The sequence below is a fragment of the Bubalus kerabau genome, unplaced genomic scaffold (genome assembly GCF_029407905.1).
Source record: "Bubalus kerabau isolate K-KA32 ecotype Philippines breed swamp buffalo unplaced genomic scaffold, PCC_UOA_SB_1v2 scaffold_70, whole genome shotgun sequence".
NCBI lineage: Eukaryota > Metazoa > Chordata > Mammalia > Artiodactyla > Bovidae > Bubalus > Bubalus kerabau.
The window spans coordinates 528,841-534,809 of record NW_026577924.1 but is presented as its reverse complement, the minus strand read 5'-3'; the positions used below and the strand labels follow the sequence as shown (position 1 = coordinate 534,809).

The following is a 5,969-nucleotide window of genomic DNA, read 5'->3' as shown; positions in this document are numbered from 1 at the left end:
AAATGTCACTCTCCCGCTAGTCCCTGTCCCAGTGTACTGAAAAAGATTATATGGTATTAGTATTTTTAGTATTCTGAAGATTGTATGATTCATTTCTTCTGAAGACATAGTTTTTCTTACAGAAGAATATTCAGTTATTTCATGATGGCATTTCCACCTCCAAAAAACACAAATGGTCCCAAAATGCAGACAAAGATGAGTACCTGGACACCCCTAAACCATCAGCTTTTGAATGACCGGGTGAGTAATAAGAACTATTGTATTAGTTGAAATCATACTTTGAAGGGAAAAAAAGCATTAAAATTTTGGTAATCAAAACATGAACAGGAATTGCTTAGGATTGTATAGTGGATTAAAAAAAAAAAAACACCAAAAAACAAAATGAAGGATTTCTTCAAAAATTTTAATTGAACAAAACTGAAATACATTTAGAACAAAAATAAAGAAAACTTTAATTGAGCCCCAGTTACCTGGCCAGAGTTGGCAAGAGATACAAAGTTCCTGCTTAGAAAGAAAGATCTTAGGGACTTCCCTGGTGGTCCAGTGGCTAAGACTCTTTGCTCCCAGGGCTGGGGCCCAGGTTCTATCACTGGCCAGGAAATTCAATCCCACATACTGCAACTAAAGACTTTGTGTGCTGCAACTAAGACCCAGCACAGTCAAATAAATTAATAAACATTTTTTAAAGATTTAGGAGATGAGAAGGAAGAGTGTCTACCAGCTCCCCTTCACCTCCATATCCAACTGGTTTTCAGGTTCTGTGAGTCTTCCTCCGAGGTCTCTTCATCCAGACCCCTTTTCTCCTTTGACTTGTGCACATCCAGCTCCACGTTCTCAGTTCACACACTCACCCCCCTTTGCCTGGCACATTGCAGTAACCCCTCAGCTGGTTTCACTGTCTCTAATCCATCCTCTATTCTGGTCCCAGAATGATCTTTCTAAAGTACCAAACTAATCCTATGAAGCAAGAGATAACAGACTTTTCCAAAGAATAAATTCCACCCTACCCACCATGCATAGCACTGAGGACCCCTTCATGTGTGTTAGTCACCGAGTCATGTGCGACTCTTGGAGACCCCATGGACTATAGCTGGCCAGGCTCCTCTGTCTGTGGGATTCTCCAGGCAAGAATACTGGAGTAGGTTGCCATGACCTCCTCCAAGGGATCTTCATGACCCACGGATCGAACCCAGTGTCCTTTATATCACCTGCATTAGCAAGTGAGTTTTCTTTTTTTAATTTATTTGGTTGCAATTTTGTTGAAGCATGTGAACCCTTAGTTGAAGCATGTGGGATCTAGTTCCCTGACCAGAAATCAAACCCAGGCCCCCTGCATTGGGAGCATGGAGTCTTAGCCCCTGGACCACCAGGGAAGTCCCAGCAGGTGAGTTCTTTAACACTGGCTCCACCTGGGAAGCCTGAAGAGCTTTTGTCAAATTTTATGAGAATTTCTAGGGAATTCCCTGGTGGCCCAGTGGCTCAGTCTGTGTTCCCAATGCAGGGGGCTGGGTTCCATCTGCGTTCAGGAAACTAGATCCCACATGCCGCAAGAGTTTGCATGCTGCAGCTAAAGAACCCACATGGCACAACTAAGACCCAGTGCAGTCAAATAAATAAAAATGTTTAAAAATTTCATGATTATTTCTAGATGAGCAATGATAAGAGAAATAACAATTTCTATTAGAAATGATATTTATTTTGTTGTTCAGAACTCCCATTTTATCACCCTCCCCTGCCATTTTTAGTTTGGTTTAGTTAGGTTCTAGTTTGGAGTAAAACTATTTTCAAAAATCTTAGCCTGCCATATGTAAAATAGATAGGCAATGGGAATTTGCTGCATGGCTCAGGAAACTCACACAGGGGCACTGTATCAACCTAGAGGGGTGGGGTGGGGAGAGAGAGGGGCTGCCAAGTCACTTCAGTCGTGTCCGACTCTGTGCGACCCCATAGACGGCAGCCCAACAGGCTCCCCGGTCCCTGGGATTCTCCAGGCAAGAACACTGGAGTGGGTTGCCATTTCCTTCTCCAATGCATGCAAGTGAAAAGTGAAAGTGAAGTCGCTCAGTCGTGTTCGACTCTTCGCGACCCCATGGACTGCAGCCTACCAGGCTCCTCCGTCCATGGGATTCTCCAGGCAAGAGTACTGGAGTGGGGTGCCATCGCCTTCTCCGAGAGAGAGGGGAGGGAGGTTCAAAAGGCAGGGGATATATGCATACCTATGGCTGATTCATGTTGAGGTTTGATAGAAAACAACAAAATTCTGTCAAGCAAAATCCTTCAATAAAAAAATAATTAAAATTAAAAAACTGTCAAATCACTATGTTGTACACCTGAAACTAACATTATATTGTATGTCAATTATAATTCAATAAAAATTAAATATAATACAAATTTAAAAAATCTTGGACCGTGTATATACCCATATGTATGTGAATGAATGTATCAGTACTTAAGACACACACATGGAATTTGCATATGTATACAGCAAACTGATAATAGTGAGTGCACAAGTGCTCAGTCTTGTCTGACTCTTTGCAACTCCACAGACTGTAGGCCTCCAGGCTCCTCTGTCCGTGGAATTTTCCAGGCAAGAATATTAGAGTGGGTCGCCATGCCCTCCTCCAGGGAATCTTCCCATCCCAGGGATTAAACCCACGTCTCTTTATGTCTCCTGCATCAGCAGGTGGGTTCTTTACCGGTTGAGCCACCAGAGAAGCCCAACTATCAATAGTGGTTTCCCCTAAAAAGTTGGAAAACATGGAAGAGTGGGAGGGAAGTCTGTTGGAAGAAAGAGTTTTTTTTTTTTTTTTCTACCCTATACACTGCAATATTTAACCATTTAAAAAACAAATATAAGTAAAAGCGAGCAAAGAACAGTAATGCTGAGAATTAAAAAACAAGGGTTCCAGATCAGCTATACTAAATAATCTCCAGGGAAAAGACATCCGAGAAGAACGTGAGGAGCAAGCATGAAGGGAATTGGTCATATCTTCAATATGGTGGGAAAATACAAGAGCCGATGGAGCAGGATGGTGACAGAATTGCATCTGCATTTCCAAACGGTCATCTTGCTCCACATCACTAATGATTGGAGAGACTCAACTCCAAACGCCAAGGAGGGACCACTTCGCCCGAGTCCGATTGGGCCTCATTGCAATGTCTGTCCATAGCAGATGCTGGAGAAGCTGTGGAGCAAAGGGAACTCTACTCCACGCTGAGTAGGAATGGGAGTTGGTACAGCCGGGATGGAAAAGAGTATGGAGGTTCGCGAAGGAACTAGAAGTAGAAGTAGCCTATGGTTCAGCAGTCCCACTCCCAGGCATAGATCCACCCCCAGTACAAGCCAACAAGCCAGATGCCCCGTTTGGGCACATCGATCTGTGCGCGCGCTCGCATGCGCATGCGCGATCGCCTGCGAGGCTGGGGGTGGGGCGGGGGCTGGGGCTCTGGCTGGAGTCGGTGCAAGCCCCGGGATTGCCTGAGGCAAGCCAAAGGAGCCCCAGAGGGAGACGGGACGGCCGGTCGTCTGGTTTCCTGAAAGCCGAAAGCGAATGCGGAGGGGCTCGCGGGCCGCGGGGAGGCAACCCAGGTCTGCAGCGGGAGTCGGGGCCCCGGCCACCCACTCACTCCCCCCGCCCCGGGAGGGGCTGGGGCTGCGGGGGTGGCGGGGGGGCGAGGGGGGTGTGGGTCCAAGAATTGGGACGCGGGGCGGGGGCTAAAGGACCTCTTCTGGTAGGCAAAAGAGCCTCCAGCACCCGGAATTCCCGGGTGGTCTCCCATCCAAGATACTAAACAGGCCCGAGCCTGCTTAGCTTCCGAGATCAGACGAGATCGGGCGCCTTCAGGCCGGTAGGGCCGGAGACGGACCCGGCCGCCGCGGGGCGCCCTAAGAGCCTTGCGCTTCGCCTCCCTTTCGCTCTGACCTGCAGGTCGGGCCAACGGGCCGCCCCTCTCCTCGGGGGGCCGTGCTGTACTTGAGCCGCACGACCCGCGACCGCACTCCAGCCTGCTGACGCCGGCCCGGCTCCCGAACACCGCCAACACCAGACCAGCAACCGCCTGGCCGGGCCCGGGGGCCCGATAGGCTTCCAGGACCCCCCAGTGACCGGGAGGGCGTGCGTGCGTGCGCGCGGGGCCTGGGGGGTGGGCTGAGGGGTGCGGAGGTCTCGGCGCCCTCCCACCCCCGGCCACTCCAGACCCGGCCGCGCTGGCTAAGCGAGGCCTCCCCCCCCATCCCGTTCGCTGCTCAGGGCCGCGCGACCCCGGAGGTGTCGGTCTTCGGGGCCCGCCGCCTCCCGATCCCCGCGGCCCGGGGGCCTCTGAACCTCCTGCGGGCCTAGGCGCAGCGAATCTTGAGCGCCCAACTTGCCCGGCACCTGCCCGCTGCCCAAACCCACCGGGAGCCACGGAGGCGCGGTCGACCGGAGCGCCTCAGCCCCGCCCCTTTGCCCTACCGAGGCGCCCCCCTTGTCCCCACGCCGCCCGCCAAGCACCCGACCTTCCTGAGAGAGCAGACGAACCACAGGCAGGCACACGGACAGATAGACAGACAGACACACACACACACACACACACACACACACACACGAGTGTGGTCTTTGGAAATACTTCTGTTCGTAGTTGCTGGGTTGAGCCCAACTCTTATAGGACCCATGGAGTGCGGCCCATCAGGCTCCTCTGTCCGTGGCATTTCCCAGGCGAGAATACTGGAATGGGTTGCCATTTCCTTCTCCAGGGGATCTTCCCGACCCAGGGATCAAACCCGAGTCTCCTGCGGGCGGATGCCTTGCCATCTGAACCAGCACATTGTGAATTCCCTAGGCAAAATACAAAGAAAACAGCTCGTGTGCTACTAAGTGGAAAGATGATTGAAGAAACAGAAGGTGTCCTTTGTTGGTATCTTTGAATCTTTCTTTAGTTTTCGTTGATTTTTACTCTTAAGGCTACTTGAACAAGGCAAGAGAGAAACCCCAGAACTGAAAAGCAATTGACTATTTTGAAAGAAACCTGTGCAGGTTAAGCACTCTTCGTTTTTGAGAGATGGTGAAATGCAAAATCTTGATTCAACACATATGACTTTGGTGAACTTTATTTCAAATCTCCATGATGAACCCCTAAGGCGTCCAGGAAGAAAGGAGTAGAGCGGGAGACAAAAAGAGCAACCTTTCCCCTTGGCGCCATCCCAACCAGCTGCTTAGTTCCTTCATCTCATGAACTACCATCTGGGCTTATCTGGTTTGTCTGATTCTTGTTTCGGGGCCTGTTTCTAGTCACAAGGCTGTCAAGAGTGGGGTGGATGTTTGGGAGGGGGGGGGGAAGCCCTTCTTTCCATTCCACATGAGACCCAGTGGACAATCCAGGCCCTGGCTACTGCATTGAGTGTGCAGCAGCAATATCAACGGTGATGCTGGTTAACAACGCATATTCCTGGAATCCACTCCTTTGGCTACTGACTGTGTGTGGTGGTGGTCTGGAACCTATATCTGGAAGCTTTCTTTATGATTGCAAATGACACCAAAGTCTGAGGACGATGGAAGATCTTCACATTTCTGCAAGAGCCACACACCTCCAGAAGGAACCACAAGACTTGCTTGAAATGGTCAAGGTGTAAGTATTGGACTACACGTTGGAAGGTCTCCACCTTTGCTATGGAAATCAAAATATCTTTCTTTGAAGTGAAAATGGATCATACTCAACGTTCACGTTCTTGTAGAGCTTTTGAGAAGCCCTAAATTGTAGAAATCTGCTGTACGAGTTCCTTGAAAGCAAGAACCTATATTTATGGATATGTCTTAGTGCCTTAGATTGTGCCTTGATTATAGTGTACACGTCAACCCAGGAAAGGAAAGAATTGAATCACCAAACATACAAAGAGATCAAAAGTGCCGAGCCAAGTGACACCTTGAGGCTTCCAAGAACTTTTCTGTCTTGCACACACTAAGTAAATCCTGAGCACCTACGATGAGCTG

At 49.6% G+C, this 5,969-nt stretch overlaps 1 non-coding gene across 1 annotated transcript; it reads right to left on the bottom strand.

The window, feature by feature from the left end:
- Nucleotides 1-3,743: 3,743 nt before the first annotated feature.
- LOC129641039 (5S ribosomal RNA) lies at nt 3,744-3,863 on the bottom strand. The gene has a single exon (XR_008709057.1). It is a non-coding gene; the product is annotated as a 5S ribosomal RNA (ribosomal RNA).
- Nucleotides 3,864-5,969: the final 2,106 nt, after the last annotated feature.